This window comes from Rhinolophus ferrumequinum, chromosome 3, assembly GCF_004115265.2.
Source record: "Rhinolophus ferrumequinum isolate MPI-CBG mRhiFer1 chromosome 3, mRhiFer1_v1.p, whole genome shotgun sequence".
NCBI classification, from domain to species: domain Eukaryota; kingdom Metazoa; phylum Chordata; class Mammalia; order Chiroptera; family Rhinolophidae; genus Rhinolophus; species Rhinolophus ferrumequinum.
The window spans coordinates 5301447-5319675 of NC_046286.1; the positions used below are offsets into that span (position 1 = coordinate 5301447).

Consider the following 18229-nt stretch of genomic DNA (forward strand, 5'->3'; position numbering starts at 1 on the left):
GGGCCTGGAGCTGAGCTGCGCCCTCCACAACTAAGACTGAAAGGACAACAACTTGACTTGGAAAAAAGTCCTGGAAGTACACACTGTTCCCCAATAAAGTCCTGTTCCTCTTCCCCAATAAAATCTTTTAAAAAAAAAGTCTGAAGACCATTAGCCTATATGGTATATCGCAGGGGTGGGGCTCAAAGGCAGAACAGAAGCTGCTGGACATGATTTTTCAATCTCCACTCCAAAGTATTTTCCTCACCAGTTCTCCAGAGTACCTGAAATTACCCACCATCAGAATCTTACTACTTCAAATTCAGACACTGCTTTCCCAGAGTCTTCCCACAATTTTTGTTAATTGTGTAATGGAAGAGATGATTTGCCAATCAGATCAGGATCTGCAAGGAATGTGAGAAAGGACAGATGTATTTTTTATTATGGAAAAAGGTGGTGGGGGGGACAAAGTAGGATAATTCCCTTGCTCTATTTCTTTTCTTTTTCTTTTTTGTGTTTTTTTAAGGAGGGCGCAGCTCACAGTGGCCCGAGTGTGGATGGAACCAGCAACACTTGGTGGAATTGGCACCACGCTATAACCAACTGAGCTAATCGGTCACCCAACCCTTGCTCTATTTCTAACCAGGAGTTTATGCTACAGGACAAGATACTTATTCTCTCTGTGTGTCTTTGTAATATAACTTGTCAAATCTCCACCAAAAGGAACAGAAAGAGTGCACCATAGTGGTCAGGCTTTTTATTTCTATAACAGGAGATATATAAAGGATCAATTATTAACCATAAGAATGGACCATCAATTGTCACTCACTGCCCACCAAACTGAGAACCTGATGAGGACTCTGGCCCCAGTCTCCCCTTTGGAAATGTTGTGCCAAAACAAAGATCGGGAAGAGGGAATGTCTAAAACTGAAGGGGGAAGAAGGGGTCTTTCTGGTTAATTCTTCAGACAGGGGAGGAGAGGACAGGATGTCAGTGGCATGTTTAGCTACCATAGCTCCAAATCCAGTATTTTGTAAATGTTTCTAATTTGGGGGAATACTTCCTTTCTAAAATTTTTTTTTAAGTTAAATAGGTTTTTGGGAGGAGAGGGGAGGGATACAAAAACGAATCAAAGTCTAAAAGGGTAAAGAGGGAAAAGTTTCTCACTTCATTCCTCCAGGCACCAATTCCTCTCCTAAGAGGCAACCTTTACCAGTTCCTTATCTAACACCTCTCCTTATTTACTTTTTAATATTTTACCAAAAGCTCGCTCCCTTTTAATTTTTCCTTAGGTTTCTGAGAATACCCCAAGCTAGGCCCTACCTAAAGGGCTGGGGGAAATAGTAAAAGGGCTTGGTTTTGTTCTCCCCAGGCTATGCTACAAGGGGCGGGGGTAGCTGGTTTCGAGGCTAGGGGTGGGGCTGACGGGAATGAGAGTGACAGAACCCAGGAAGACCGTCGGGGCGCCTTCCTCAAAGGGACAAGTCCCTTGAGGCTCCTCAATGTCGTCCTTTTCAATAAGGAGCTAATAATGCCTGCAGTTGCTTCCTTCGGGAATCGGAGCCTGTGCCTGTGGACTGCGCACAGTAAAGCGCTTCGGGCTGGTAAGGCGCAGGAGGAAGGCTGGAGCGCTGAGCCGGGAGGAGAGGGTCCGGAATCCCCGCGCAAGCAGTGGGACACACGGGAACGACTGACTGCTCTCACAGCCTGCCCCGGATGCCCTCCCTGGCTCCTGAAGCGCACCTTCTAGCCCGCAGCCCGTCGACGAGACGGCGCGGAGCCCTCGGGACCTCGGGCATCTGCCGGCTCCTGCCTCAGGCCTCAGGTGGACAGTCCCTTGACAGGACAGGTGGCGTCTCCTCGTTGCTAGAGCGACGACCCAGCCTGCGTGCAGGCCCAGGTCCTGACCGGGGCGTAGTGACGTCATCACGCCCTCCCTGGGCGCGCGGCCTCGCAGGCCGTGCGTCACCCCGGCCAGGGGGCGGGGCTGTGAGGGGCCCGGTGCAGAGTGCGGCATCCCGGGCCCGGGAACCAGGATAGATAGCACCGCGGCCGAGGCGACGGGGGGTGCGGGGTGGAGCGTGCCCTTTATTTTCTATACGGGTTCCGGGGCCCGGTAGAGGCGCGCCGAGAGGAAAGGAAAGTTGCGGAGGCCCTGGAACCTGGATATCGCGCGAGGCAAGCTGCGCGCGGGCGGGCGGGCTATGGCGCAGGCGGGTTGCGGGGCCGGCGCTGGTGGCGGGGCCCGGTGCATGGCGGTCTGTCGGCGGAGTCGCCCTCGGGGGCTGTCAGGTTGGTGGCTGCGGGAAGAGTGGGTCCACCGTGCCCAGGTGGGGGGCCGGGCGGGCGCAGGACCCCGGGAAGGTCCCGAGTCCGGCGTGCCCAACCTCCTCCGATCCTAGCCCGGCTGCCGGGCGGTTCGACGGCGGCCTAACCCCCCCCCCCCGTCCTGGCCCCCATCTCTCCCCTCCATTCCGCTCTGCGACTCCTCCCCCATGACTTCCAAGCCCAACCCCGTCTCCACTTCTGTGACCCCACACCACACCACCTGACCCTGAGACCTCACCAGGTAACCCTCAGTTCTTAGTCATTGACCCTGACAACCCAGGAATTTCCCCAGCACTGCCCAGGGACCCACCAATCTAGTGACACTCTCAGTTCTAATTCAGTGACTCATGACCCAAGATCCGCACACCCCTCTTTGGTGACCCGGCTGATCCGCTAACGCCTCCAGTTCTACCCTGTGTTCCCCCACAAACTTGGTTACTCCCCTCAAATCTTTTCTGGTAACTCCAAGTTTCCCACCCAGACATCTACACAACCTTCAATATCTGATAATCCTTCCTTTGCCCCGTAAGCTTATGATCCTTATGCCACGTACCCTCTTCGTCCTAAAATTCCCCCCTCTGACATCCCTCTGCACTACCAGTCCCCCAGTGTCAGTCAGCACGTGACTTAACAGTGCCCCAGCACCAAGCGGGGGCCCAGGAAGACACGGAGATGAATATGAAGTAAGAGTTGGAGGCATCAGAGAATTCTGGATTGTGTGTAGTCCCAGATTCAAGTCCCCAGCTTTGCCATGGTTGTGCTTTGGGAACCTGGGAGAACTCCCTTGCCTCACTCTGGTCCTCCGTTTCTCATCTGTATTGTGATAAGGTTGGCTTAAACAATCTCAGAGTTGGCTTCCAGCTGTGAAAGTCTGCAGTTCTCACACAAGATAATATTTATTTGCAGTTAATTTTGTGCCTCTCCCTAGAAGTTGACGCTCGTAACCTCATCCCAGGGTCCGCTTGCTTCATGAACCTTAGTACCTCACTCCCATGACCCTCTACACTCTTACTAGTCCATTTGCCTTGAGCAGGCCCTATCAGTTAACATGTTTGCCAAGCAGGATAGCAGAGTGCTTCAGCTCTGGGAGTTGATGTGATAAGAAAGAAATCTGGGTTCTAGTGTGACTCTGGCCCTTCAGCTGTGGCACCCAGGCCTACCCTTTAGCCTGACTGAACCCTCCATCTCCATCTCTGCTAATGGAGGGTAACAGCAGTGCCTGAGATAATGCATGCAAAGCCCTTGGCACCTTGCCTAGCCCATGGGAGCCCTTAAGTCTAAGCTGAGACGCTCCTGTGGGTGTCACTCTGTCTTGAGTGCTAGGAATTCCACAACTGCGAACACTGGGCCCATACCTTGCGTTATCTTTCTACCACTCAGCTCTTCGAATTGCTATCCTCTTGTCTCTGTATGGTCTCCTCCCTTCTCTGGTTCTTTACCCTGATATCCTTCTCAATAATGATTGGGACATAACTGCCCACGACCTACTGTGGGCCAAGCTTTGCATTTATAAATTAGCTTTACCTTTCAACCACCCCAAGAGGTGGTTATTATTATATCCACCACCATTTCCCATTTTTGTTTGTTTTGGTTTGATTTTAAATAAATGAAGAACCTAAAACACAGATAAGTAACATAGCTGGGATTTGAACCCACAGTCTTCAGAACCCACTTGCCCCATTCCTTCTCTTGCCCCCAAACCTACCTAGTTTTCCAGGTAACTGTCAGCCCCGGGTTTCTTATTTTCTAATAATTCCTAAGCCTAACATCAACTCAGTCAGTAACCCCCAAGATTTCTATAACGCTTTTTGAACCGCATGCCTGAACCCCTGCAGCTTAACACCTCTCTCTCCTGATCCTTTGTCCCGATACTAATATACCCGGAGCTCCCAGTGCTCACTCCGTTATCTCACCACCCTGAGGTGTCTCCCACCTCCCTGGCACTTTCCTCCTGATCCTCTCATCCGGGTAAGTCCCTTACCCCCAGGCATTCACAAACTCTAAAACCCTCTAACTCAGTAGTTGTTCCTCATATGATCTCTTCCTATTTTTCAATCTCTTCTCAGTGTTCTGCCTGCCTCCCTTCGACTCTTCTCAGCCACACCTTCTAACCCAAGCCCTTCATCTAATTAGCCCATCATCTAGTGACCTCCTTCACCCATCTTCAGTACAGTGAGCCCCTTCCATCCCAGCGTGAACCTGTCCATCATCACCTATGCACCTCCCTTTCTAAGGTCCTCCTCTTTCTACCCTGTCCAGTATCGTGTGAGATCGTGCCTCTCAGATCTCATGGCATTTTCCTCCTTTTCATCAGTGATGTCCTTTTCAAACTAGAATCATCTTTCACCTTTTCCCTCTCCCTATATCCCTGTCTCTACTCACAGTGCCTTCTTCCTTCCTCTTATTTTTCTCCCAGCCATCCTCACCTCACCTTGATAGCGTTGATTCTAATGTCAACCTCCCTCCCATCCCACCTCTGCCCTTCTTCCACTGTGGGTGCATCTGACCCTAGGGCCACGAGAGTGACCCTGCCCGCTTCCACTCTCCTTCCTCACACACAATGCCGTCCAGTACAACCTCCTTGGTCTCTGACCCACAGAGCTGCGTTCTTCTCTGGGAATTTCTGATGATAGATCACCAAGTTCACACTCCTTTAGGCAGCAAGGAGAGAGACCTTGGAAATTCCTCTGAATCAATCTGGCCTTGTCTCCTCGACCAACTCCCACGATCCTGTCCTGTTTATGAAACTGCCTGCTGTATATGCCCTCAGGGTAGAATGCTTAGAGTGTCAGCTTGTGCCTGCATTGAATTAGCCCCATTGTTTTCCAAGCCCTGGGAGGACTTTCCTATCCCCTCCCACCGGAAGACTGGATGGTGAGTAGCAAAATGTGACATTAAAGATCCACATCCAAAAGTCTGTTCTGTGGGTCACCAAATTCCCAGGTCTCCTATAATGTACTGATTGACTCGACAGCAATAAATATACTAGAGGACAAAACTAGAGATAAGGCAGGGGTCAATCCTGGGGTCTACAAATTCTGTGGGTTGGCTTTTTTTTTTTTTTTTTAAAGAATTTTTGCCTTAGGCTTGTTTAATCTTTCTTAGGGCACAAAATATATGCCTTGTATCTTAGTTATTTTTGTATTCTTCTCCCACCCCCACTGTAATTTCCTTGAGTACAGAGGCTGGGTTTTCTTTACCTTCTGCCATCTGAATCCTGTCCTTCGTATTTAGCAGGTAGTCAGTAAATACTTAGTGGATTGAATGACCTTGTTCAGAAATGTTGCATCAGTACAAACAAGTGAAAACAGCCCGTGTCTACATTCATCTGGAGCCACAGCAGCCTCCTCCCCAAATCACTCCGAACGTGACAATGGGCAAGTCCCTTGATTTTAACAGTCTGGACTTTAGACACTTCTTTTTTTAGGCATTGCTCTAGTTGGGGAATGGTATAAGTGCTTGTTTTTACTGTATTTCTGGTTAAGACTAGAGAGATTGGTTGACATAGTTGCTAGTGTGCTGTGGTTACCAGGCCAGAGTGTGTCATCTAGACCGGTTCTCAAGAAAACAGCTAGGTGAAATATTTAGTGGGGGTTGCAGAGATAGAGAACAGAGGAAACCAAATGGGAGAAATGAAGTTGGGTAATGGGTTCATGGGGTTCCTTATACTATTCTTTATACTTTTTTGTGTGCTTGAAATCCATAATAAAAGTTTATTTTACAAAAAGGACAGCTAGATGAACAAGTGCGAGTTTAGCACCGTTCCTCAGAAAACACCTCAAAGTTACTGAGTCAGTACTATTATCTAGGTTAGTATATTTAGCCCTATCCTGTCTTTGACCTCTTCTGTTTGTGAGGTATCAGGATGCTAGCCTGCAGAATTCTGTGCTTGGTGGCCTAGGAATTGGAACGCCCTGGCACCAGGCACCCGTGGCTCCGGTTCTTCCCTGCTTCCGAGCCAAGGTGTGGTTTCTGGTGATACATGGCTGGACCTGAGAAGAAGGGGAGGCAGTGGGGGAGGTAGGAGAGAAACCAGAATTCAACTAGGGTCTCCTTCTGGCCTAAAGCCTTTAGATTCCTGGGAGATCTTAGAAATATGGGTGTTCATTCCATCCATTCCACAAATGTCTGGTGAATATCTGCGAGAGGCCAGGTACTTTTCTAGTACCTGGGGGGTAGAGCAGTGAATAAAACAAAGTTCCAGGACTTAAGGAGTGAGGAGGGAAAGGCACACAACAAACTAATAAACAAGAAAAGTATATATTAAGAAAATTAAGCAGAAAAGGGAAATAGTACCAGAAGTCAGGGTATTAAATTTTAAATTGGGTGGTCAAGGAAGATCTGACTGAGAAGGTATCATCTGAGCAAAGACCTGAATAAAATTAAGGGGTGAGCTGAGCGAATACGTGGTGGAAGTGTGATCCAGTCAGTGGGAACAGCAAGCGCACAGTCCTGAGGCAGGAGCACACCTCGCATATTTGAGAAACAGGAGGATGCCGACCAGTATGGCTGCAGTGGGGTGGGGGGGGGAACAGCGAGAGATGTGGGGATGGGGACGGGTTAGTGGCAGATCGCGTTGGGCCTTATAGGCCCCTGGATTTTACTGTGAATTGTGAGATGGGAGCCTTTGGAGGGTTCTAGGCAGATAAGTGACATGAACTGACATAAAGGATCATTCTGGCTGCTGTGTTGAGACTGTAGGGGCCAAGAGTGGAAGAAGGGAAACTGGTTAGGAGGCTACTGCAATGGTCCAGGCAAGAAAAGTTGGTGGCTTGTACCCCAAGTAAAGCAGTGGAAGAGAGAGAAGTGGTTGGATTCTGGATATATTTTGAAAGAAGACCCAACAGGATTTTCTGATGGATTGGATGTGGCATTTGAGAGACATAGGCAAGTTGAGGATGGCTCCCTCGTTTTTGGTCTGAACAACTCAAGGATGAGTTCCCATTTACTAAAATCATGGAGCCTGGAGGAGGAGCGGGTTGTGAGAAGCAGAGATAGGGAATTCACTTTGGAATCTGTCAAGTTTGAGATGTTTTTTAGTTATGGCGATATTGAGTAAGTAGCTGGATTTACAACTCTGTTAGACATGAGTAAGTTTCTGGTGTCCAGGGAACCTAAAGAACACTGTTACTATTCCTGGGCAAGACACAAAGGAGTATGGTGGGAAAAACGCTGGCGGCTCAGGTGTGAGGCCCAGCTCTTCCACCATGTAGCTGTGTGATGCTTGGAGACTCCTCTGGCAACTCTGGCCTCTATATCTTTATCTGCAAAATGACTGCTTTGGACTAGAAACGAGCTGTCGGCCCCTCCCATTGTGACAGTTGATGAAAAGGTGCTTAGAGTAAAGAAGATAATACGTGTATATCTGTATATCTGAGAGCCTTTTGGAAACAGCTGAGCTCTACACAAGGTGGCAGCATTGGTGGTCAGATCTCTCCCTCCCTCCCTCCCTCCCTCCCTCCCTCTCTCTCTCTCTCTCTCTCTCTTTCTCTCTCTCTCTCTTTTTTTCTCCCTTCGCTAAAATAATACTTAGTAAATGCCTGCCACGTGCCAGGCACTAGGCTAGACAGGATTTTGTGCATCCAGAAGACGTGTCCATGCCTTCGTGGACCCCTACAGACAAGCCACCTGGGGTAGGTCTGGTGTGACAGTAACCAGGGAAACCGCCTTCTTGGCTCTAGGAGAAAACAGCGAACGTGCATGTCGGCGATGAGGCAAGGCGGTATTCCAAGTGAGGAAAAGGTGCTCGTCCTAGCTGGGGCTGGGGAAGACATGGGTGGTGGGTCTACCTTCCCTCCTTCATTCTTTCCTTCAATATTGACCCCTCTGCTGGGAACTGATCTAAGGACTCATTGTTCTTAGTAGGTGAAAGGTTTCAAATCTAGTCTCAGGAGTTTCAGTAGATTTAGTTCACAATAAATGGTGCTGATTTAGACTTCAAATTTTTTTTTTTTTTTTAAGATTTTATTGGGGAAGGGGAACAGGACTTTATTGGGGGAACAGTGTGTACTTCCAGGACTTTTTTCCAAGTCAAGTTGTTGTCCTTTCACTCTTAGTTATGGAGGGTGCAGCTCAGCTCCAGGTCCAGTTGCCGTTTCTAGTTGCAGGGGGCACAGCCCACCATCCCTTGTGGGAGTTGAGGAGTCGAACCGGCAACCTTGTGGTTGAGAGCCCGCGCTCCAACCAACTGAGCCATCCAGGAGCTCAGCAGCAGCTCAGCTCAAGGTGCTGTGTTCAATCTTAGTTGCAGGGGGCGGAGCCCACCATCCCTTGTGGGATTCGAGGAATCGAACTGGCAACCTTGTGGTTGAGAGCCCACTGGCCCATGTGGGAATCGAACCGGCAGCCTTCATAGTTAAGAGCATGAAGCTCTAACCGCCTGAGCCACCGGGCCGGCCCTAGAATTCAGATTTGAACTAAAGAACTCAGTTAGCTATGAGACCTAATAGTGTTATTCATTTAGTATCTGTGGGCACATTCTTTGTTGGGCGGGTGCTGGTTAAGCTGAAGTGCATGCTCTCCAGGAACTTGTATTATGAACGGTACTAACAGAAAATAGGAGTGTGTTATTTCCCCCCAAGAGTTAAGTTTAAGGTTAGCACTTAGCAGAGTCGTCTTCTCACTGCATCTGGAAGCACCATCACCCTGCAGTGTTTATCCTTGTGTCATTTAGATGTCCGTGTTTATATTGTAAGGAGAGACTCTGACCAGCTAAAGAAGAGTAACTGAGATACAAATCCAAGTGCAGCTGAAGCCATTGTCATTAACCAGTGGCCTTAAGCTCCTGACAAAACTTCAGATTCCTCTTGCCCTGGCTGCTGTCAGTAAAGGTATAAAATGGGACTGTGCACATGCGGGCCTCACAAACGCTGTGAGCTTTCGTTTTGCTGGTAGGAGTGCAGGGCCCGCTCAGGCACCCCACTTGCAGCTCACAGTCAGACAGATCTGTGATGCTGGATGCGACATTCCAATCCTCACAGCATGGTAGACGTCACAGCTGGGAGTTAGGGTGCTTCTGGTGCTTCTGGGCCAACACCCCAAGCTTGCCCTCAGTGAAAGATTGTCTCGGAGAAGCCCAGAGATAACTTCTTAGCTCGCTGGTTTTTCTCACTGCATAGCTCTTCATTTGTTAACCCTGCTGCTTTAGGATGTTGATAATGTATGAGAACCATGCAGTGAAGATCAGAACCGAGGAACTGGGGGCTCCTTGAGATTATAGAACTGACCTGAGGCTTAGGTGTGGGGGACGCGACAGTGGTACCTAAGACCAGAGCTCTCCTCTCTGTCTGGGGGCCTCTGAACCTAGGAAGTAGTATCCCGAGGCCCTAGAAACAGTGAAAGAAAAGGGCAGCCCCTGCTTAGCCATCACTGCAGCTGGACCCACCCCCCTGACCAGGCTAGGGACGCACGAGTTACAGCCAGCATGGCCTCGGGTCCCGTGTGGCTTTGCTGTTGCTTCATGCTCAGTTTGATCAGCTTTCCATATGATACTCCAGAATGTCATTCATGAATTGGGAAGCTAAGTTTTCCGATGTGGTTTTGCTGCAGACATCATGGAATCTGTCGTCAGCACTGGAGTAGCCATGTCTCACGGCCACAGCTTCGGAGATATTCCTGTAGCCAACGAATGGAGTGCAGAGCAGGCTTCTTTTATTCATTCATTTTTATTTCTTTTAAACAGGTAATACAAAGCTTACATTTTTTTAAAGTATAAAGATACAAGTGAAAAGTCACCCTTCCATCTTTTTGCCCTAGTCATTCAGTAACCTTCCCCAGGCAGCGCTGGTTAGTAATTTCTTAATTCTCTTTACACAGATTTTTTTTTTAATGCCCATGGCAGCATACAAAAGGCACTGTTTTATGCCTTGCCATTGTTATTTAATATATTTTGGAGAGTTTTCCACGTCAGTATGTAAGGAGCTTCCTTATTTATTTATGTCTACATAGTATGCCAGTTCTATATTGATAGATATTTATGCTAGTTCTAATTTTTTGCTATTATTACATACAGGAATGCCATGAATAACCTTGGATATGTGCCATGTTTCACACATGTACGTCTACCTGTACACTAGACATGAAATTGCTGGGTCGGATGGTATGTACATTGGTAATTTTGATTGATTCTTCCAAAATTACTCCACATAGGCTTGTACCAGTGTATACTCCCGTGAACAGTGTGAGGCCGTGCCTGTCTCCCCACAGCATCGTGGACATTGCTTTGAGTTAAGAATATACAGATTACCTAGAGATCAAGGTAGAATACTGAATCATGGGGCGCCACATGGCATTCTGTTCCACAAGACACAATGCGGCACAGCCCAATTTGAAGAATATTGCATTTAAAATATATCCAAAAGAGGTAGATGGACCTCTCTGGTGATTATAAGAGAGGAAGATAAATCCTAGAGGAAGAAATTCCCTACCTCAGTACTTAAGACTGGCATGAATTAGAGGAAGAATGGATCTCTTTCTTTGTAGGACATAAGAGGATAGGAAAGCTGTGGGGAGAATAAAGGAAAACCCTAGAGGGTGGGGCTGGCCACCAGGCTTCGTGTCCACTGGAGAACTACCTCTCAGCTTAATGTTGGTATCTCTTCATTTCAGCGACTTTATTTTTTTAAAGATTATACCTCTTCCTTTCAGCACAACTGTTCATTTCTTTTTGGCCTCTTCTGCCCTCGTCCCAATTGGTTAACCTTCCTCCAGTAACCCGGATGGTCTTCATGGTTCTTGTCTAAAACATTTAAACAGGTATCCCTGTGCAAGTAGCTGTTGTTTTCTGTGCCTTCTTTTTGTGGGATGAATTATGAAGATGAGGTTATTCGATCTTACATCCTGAGCCTTTCCCAGTGGGGTTAAACACTGACTGATTGTCCTCTTGAGAGCCTGGAGCAGTCTCTCGTGCTGTCAGCCATGCACTCTCGTGCCTGCTTCCTGGCCTTGCCAACATCGATAGTTGCATTTTATTATTATTATTATTATTATTATTATTATTATTAATAGACTTTATATCTTAGAGCAGTTTTAGGTTTACAGAAAATTGGACAAAGTCCAGAGAGTTTCCATAGACCTCCCCCTACCCCCTGTTCGCAGTTTCCCCCTGTTACACGCACACCTCAGAGATATTTCAGGTTCGGTTCCAGACCACCGACCACCACAATAAAGCAAATATCACAATAAAATGAGTCACAAATGTTTTGGTTTCCCAGTGCACATGAAAGTTATGTTTACACTACACTGTAGTCTATTAAGTGGGCAACAGCATTATGTCTTAAAAAACAGTTCTATATCCTTTACTGCTAAAAAATGCTGACCGTTATCTGAGCCTTCCGCAGCTCATCATCTGTTTGCTGGGGAACCGTCTTGCCTCGATGTTGACGGCTGCTGACTGATCAGGGTGGTGGTTGCTGAAGGTGGGTGGGGTGACTGGCAACTTCTTAAAATAAGACAACAGTGAAGTTTGCAGCATCGATGGACTCCTCCTGTCATGAATAATTTCTCTATAGCATGCGATGCTGTTTGATACTAGGTTGGTGCAAAAGTAATTGTGGTTTTTGCAATTTTTTTTTCCCTTTTCCTCACTCCCCACCCCCACTCCGGTTCCAGCCGTTGTTTCTCAGTCTAGTTGTGTAGGACACAGCTCCCTGGCCCATGCTGGTGTTATGAGCCTTGCGCTCCCTGTCGTTGGTCGGCCACTCATGGCAGCTCCGGCTGCTGGCAGCTCACGCCGACCTCCGGCTTCTCGCGGCTGCCCAGTTCCAGGGAGAGCCGTTGTTCTCAGTCTTAGCTGTAGAGGGTGCAGCTCACGGGCCCCTGTGGGAATCAAGCCGGTGACCTTGTTAAGAGCTCGCACTCTAACCAACTGAGCCGTCTGGCCGCCCCCAGGCTCTACTTCTAATTATAGTTCTCTTGCCATTTCCACCACATCTGCAGTACATCCACCAAAGTCTTGAACCCCTCAAAGTAATCCATGATATTAGAATCAACTTCTTCCAAACTAATGTTAATGTTCACTCAGTAAGTTGCCACAAACCTTCAATTTGTAAAACAATGCAATATCTGCAAAGCACAATATTATAAAATGTGGTATACCTATATTAACATTTTGCATTGGTGTGTATTTGCTATAATTATGAACCAATATTGATGCATTATTAGCTAAACTCCATAGTTTACATTATGGGTCACTCTTTGTGTTATACATTCTATGAATTTTGATAAATGTGTTGTGTCATGTGTCCACTATTACCGTATCATACAGAATAGTTTCACTGCCCTAAAAATGCCCTGTGCTCCACCTGTTCATCCCTCCTCCCCTCTCCCTGTAGCAACCACTGATCTTTGTACTTTCTGTATAGTTTTTTGCCTTTTCCAGAATGTCACATGGTTGAACTCATACTATACATAGCGTTTTCAGATTGGCTTCCTAGCAAAATGTATCTAAGGTTCCTTCATGTCTTTTCATGACTTAATAGCTCATTTCTTTTTTATCGCTGAATAATATTCCATTGTATAGATATACCAAAGTTTGTTTGTTGAAGGTCATCTTGGTTGCTTCCCATTTGGGGCAGTTATGAATTAAAGCTTCTGCAAACATAAGTTTTCAACTCGTTTGGGTAAATACCTAGGCGTAGGATTTTTGGATCATGTAGTAAGAGTATGTTTAACTTTGTAAGAAACTGCCAAACTGTCCTCCAGAGTACCATTTTGCTGTATCATTTTGCGTTCCCAGCAGCAATGAATGAAAGTTCCTGTTCCTCCACATACTTGCCGGCATTTGGTGTTGTCAGTGTTTTTGAGTTTGGTTAATCTGATGGGTGTTTAGTTGTATCTCATTGTCTATTGGATGTTAGTATTTTTACTTTGATTTTTTGGTGATTTGATAAGTATAATATTATGATTATTCTTTCTTGTTCTTTAATTACTAATGATAATGAACCTTATATTATTTATTTACTGTTAGTGTTTTTTTTGCTTTTGAATTCATATTGTAGCCTTATTTGGTGGAAATTTGCTATTGTTCTTAGAGGTTTGTATGTGTCTGCATGTATTTTTTTCACCCAGTTTTTTTCAATTGTGGCAAAATATACATAATATAAAATTTACCATCTTAACCATTTTTAGGTGTACAGTCAGTTACATGTGTTTTTAATATAGCTTATTTTCTTTAATATTTTTCCCTAATGTTTTTTTCTAAAACCAACTCTTCTTTTGACTTGAATTATTTTTTTATTTTTATTAATTTATTTTTTGCTTCAAAAGCCTTCTCTTCCTGGTTGAGATCTGGATATTGATTCACTTTGATGACATTAATTTAGCCCTTTTGTCCCAGGGTGATGTTTCTAAATAACCGTGATTTCCAGTCCCTCCTGGTGCTGATGGAATGTTTCATTTTCTAATAGCCTTTCTTAAGCCAGTGGGAACCCAAGCTGAATTCCAGAAACAGTTCAGATGTAACTTCATCATATCAGTACTAATTTGCTTATTGGTATAAAGCAAATCCTTAGGATAACCCTCCCAAAATGTCTTTATTCTGGACTTTTTTTTCATGGACAAAAGGTGGGTTTGAAATTCCGCCCTGATTGGGTGCTTACAAACTATGGAGTTAAAATTCATTTAAACATATGGCTGCAAATTAGATTTTTAAGTTATTGTTTCAGTTTAAATGAATTCTTCTGTAGTAAAGGGGTCTGTATTTTAACTGCCCTTTTGAAATTGAAAATAATTCACGTTGCTTAATTGCTCCTTTTTCTGTGACTAATTTAAATCTAAAAAATTGTAGTAGCCAAATCAGAACCATACTAAAAAGTAATTTGCTTTTAACATCAGTGTGCCTTTTGGAAAGAGATGTTTAGCTGATGTTTTAAATGTGTGTATGTTAGTGCAAGTTTCTGCTATTAATTTCCTGTTTTCTCTTTAGTATTTGGAAACCCACAGAATCAAGCCTGTTTCACTAGGGTTTTTGTGTGTACATCGAAGTATTTTTCTATAATAACAAATACTGAATCATTTTTACTACAGCTCTGCCAAATCTGGTTCTGATTTGCCACTTGACTCTCTTAGCTTTCATCCCTCCCATCCTAATGCCACTTTGTCCTCTCTGAGTAGTTTTCTATATTTCCCAATGAGTAATTTTCTGAGTGAAAATTAAGTCATATTTTCTTCCAAAGTTGAACATTCTTCTCTTTCCAAGCAAATGTTTTATTTTCTTCCTTCTTTCCTTCCTTCCTTCTTTCCTTCCTTCCTTTTTTTTTTTCTTTCTTTTTCTTTTTTTCCCCCCCAACTTCCAAATACAGTTGCCCTCCAGGCTGGCTGAGACAGAGAACAGAAAGCCTTCTTCCAAATGTCCAGGGAGTTTGGTTGGCAGAAAATGATGGAATAGTGAACAGGTGCCTGTAGTCAAGGAGAACCCTAGCTTGAGTGTGGATCAGATTAAATCTGGACCGTGACAAAGTGGAGAAGCACAACTCCATGGCTACTCTTTCATTTCCTGTTTTTCATATATCCCTGATTTTTCTGCTTTGAGGAGGCAGTTTAAGCACATCTTGTGTCACAGAGAGACCTAAAGATCCAAAGTATCTAAAAAGTTTTTCTAAATGTTACCTCTCCCCAATAATTATGTTATGTTTTTACATTAGGAAACACATTTGTGTATTATGAAGCCATAGAGCTATTTCCAGCTTAACAATAGGTTAAGTTCATTTAAATATGCAACAAATGAAAGGGGACTAGTTGCTAGTTCTGGGAGAGTAAGGAGTGCCCCCTTTTCATACCCCCCTTTTGTCATGGCTCTTACCTACCCCACCCCCAGTCTGTCTCTCCCCTATACCCAGCTCAGGTCATTGGGGAGCTGCTAAACCTTATACCCTCCATGGAGAAAACAGAGCAGCTGCCCCTGTCCCCCTCTGCCTTTCTCAGAGGGCCACTGGAGTTAGGAATCTAAAATGTCAAGTGCAGGCAGGAACTGCTCAAACAGCCATCCTGAGGCAGGGACAAGCCTCTCCCTGACTCTGCCAGTTTCACTGTTGTTAGTTTAGTACTGGCACAGGAGGATTCAGAGAAAACCATCATTTGATGAAAGAAAGGGAGAAAAATGGCAATCAGCCACTTGTATAGGCCTGGCAGCCACGAAGCACCACCCACAGTCAGGTTCTGTTGGAAGGCAGCTGCAGAGATCAGGAGAGGTTAGAGAGCGACAGTGGACTGTTTTAAAGGTTTATATTATGAGACTTAAGGAGGGAAATAGAATATTTGGCCTGGACATGAGGCCGTGTAAAGGAGTGGAGATTTGTTTTCTTTGAGTCTAAGAAGCATTTTATTTTAGGAAATGTGGCTACCAGCTATTCCCTCTTTCCATTGTGGTCAGCTCAAAAAGGACTTGTTTTAAGTTGCAGTGGTTGAGATGAATGTTAAACAACCAATATTTGAGTGGTTTGAGTGCTGACATTGTGTCACAGTGGATTAGCAGAAGGAGGAAATACACTAGATATTGAGAGGTACAGGGCCAGCCCGCCTGGCTTTGAATCCTGGCTTCAATGCTTATTAGCTATGGGAACTTGGACAAACTACTCCACCTCTAAACCTCAGTCACCTCATCTGTAAAATGGGGATAATGTACCTATTTCCTCATAGGATTATTTTTAAGATTAAAAGAGTTAAGGTAGGTAAAGTGCTTTGAACAGTGGCTGGCACATGTTAAGGGCTATAAATGGGATAAACATAATTAGCATGAGCAATGGAAAGGATTTTAGGGTCCTCTGAGCCAATGTGTCAATTATAGGTTAGGTGGCTGTCACAGGATATAGAATCAAGATTAGAAGCCACTTCTGCAGACCTCTAGTCCAGGACTGTTGCCACTACTCGTGGCTATGTTTTAGAAACACCCATTGCTTCAAAAGCATTTCCCTTCCATCCCTCCTCCTCAGAGCCAGTGTTTCTAGAGTACTTCCTATATATATGCCAACAGCACTGTGCTAAATACTGACATACATGACTTCACTTAATCCTTACAGCAACTTAAGAAGAAGGTGTCACTGTTATCCCCATTTTTTAGAAGTGGTACCTGAGGCCCAGAGAGGTTCAGTTACTTGCCCAAGAGTACACAGCTTCAAAGAGGTAGAGCCTGGATTAGAACCCAGGATTGGGAGCCTGGATTGTGACTCCTGAGCCTATGTTCTTAACTACCCAACGTAGTTTCCTCAGAAAGTCCCAGTAGAGTACAGATGAACTAAATTAAACCAGCCATTGCTGCAACTGCCATAGGGCTCAGCCATAAAGATTTGAGACCATTTTGTAATCCTTTTCAACCTACAGTTGGCTTTGTTTTCAGATCTAGGTCTCTCACGTGTTTCCTTATTTCTGACACAATGCTATTACACAAAAACAGGTTACCAAAAGAGTTTCTCTCCGTGATAAAGAGATGAAAGTTGAGAGTCACAGAGCAGACTGAGAGAAGCCAGGACCAGAGCTTTTATGAGATTGGACCGTGTGGGCCTTATCAGGGCTCTGGGCCAGGTTTGGGTCACTGCCCCGGTCCCAGTAGACCAGAGAAGATGGGTCAGATGTCAGAATTCCTACCTAGACCAGTGCTTTTAATCCCGGGAAGACTCTGATGACTGTCTTGGACTCCCCCCTCTTCAGAAAAATGCTCAAGCTCACACTCTTCAGGTGGCTGCAGGGTTCATAAACCCCCAGCGAAACACCTCTGTACTACCGTGTTTCCCCGAAAATAAGACCTAGCCGGACCATCAGCTCTAATGCGTCTTTTGGAGCAAAAATTAATATAAGACCTGGTATTGTATTGTATTATATTATACCCAGTATTATATTATACCCGGTCTTATATCAAAATAAGACCAGGTCTTATATTAATTTTTGCTCCAAAAGACGCATTAGAGCTGATGGTCTGGCTAGGTCTTATTTTCGGGGAAACACGGTAGGCAGCATAGTAGAGTATACTCTGGAGCCAGATGGCCTGGGTTCAAATCCTCCTCTCCCGCTTATTAGCTGTGCACACTTAATATGCAGCTAAGCAAGTTAGTAATGTCTTGGGCTTCGATTTCCTCAACTGTGAAATTAAGATAATAATGGTAGTTAATTATAGGAGCGTTGTGAGGATGAAATGAGTCACTGTAAAATGCCTAGTACACAGTTAGCTCTGTAGCAGAGTTCACTCCTAGTGTTAGTGGTCGCTATACCAGAACTTAGTGTATTCAGTAAACGTTTACGGACAGAATGGATGAATGATTCTAGTGGAGATGCCAAGGCTAGGGAACAGCGTCCCAGCCAGTGTGTCACACATGGGCTAGAGTTACCGTAAGCTATTGATCCGTTCAGCCCCTGGGGCTGCCAAAGCCCCAGCTGGTGTTGCTTCTGGCATCAAGCAGCAACATCCACAGTGTGGCATACAAATACCCTTTTCTCTCGGTGTCCTGACATGAAAACAGTTCGGGCAGCACCGATCAAACAGATCAGCGGGCAGGTAGTGAGCATCACGTAGCCAGTCCAGAGTCCAAGTCCAGGAGAATTATTTGGGTGGTTGGCAGAGAGAATCTTAACTGCTGAGCCTCAAGCAGAGGCTTCACAAGTGTAGGCTCCACGCCAGCCACGACAGACGCAGAGGAAGTCCTGCCAGCCGGACACTCCAGTGTTTCTCTGCATGCACGTGGGGACCCTGCAAGGGTTTGTAGAGAGCCCCCAGTGAAACAGAAATCAGACTGCAGCCCAGAGCCCTTGTAGGCAACAGATGGTACAGAGGTGGTGGTAAGTTCTGAAGTAGGTGATCCAGGGGTGTGAGCGCTAGGAAGAGGGAGTGCCGGGGCTACAGGGACTTACAAGGGGCCCCAGCCTTGCCTACAAGGTGGATTCTAAGGGCATAGGAAGCCACGGAAGAGTTTTAACCAAGGAAGTGGGAGATTTA

At 45.7% G+C, this 18229-nt stretch overlaps 1 protein-coding gene across 6 annotated transcripts in view; it reads left to right on the forward strand.

The window, feature by feature from the left end:
• Window positions 1-1940: 1940 nt before the first annotated feature.
• The window catches only part of ZNF76 (zinc finger protein 76), a 32720-nt gene continuing 16431 nt past the window's right edge, over window positions 1941-18229 (forward strand). Inside the window, exons 1-2 of one of the 6 annotated variants that reach the window (XM_033103082.1) lie at window positions 2151-2271; window positions 10319-10405. The gene's annotated coding sequence lies outside the window, so the exon portion shown is untranslated. Of the gene's footprint in view, window positions 2272-10318; window positions 10406-18229 lie in introns of all 6 variants that reach the window. The other 5 variants (XM_033103083.1, XM_033103085.1, XM_033103081.1 and 2 more) reach the window with 5 other exon arrangements.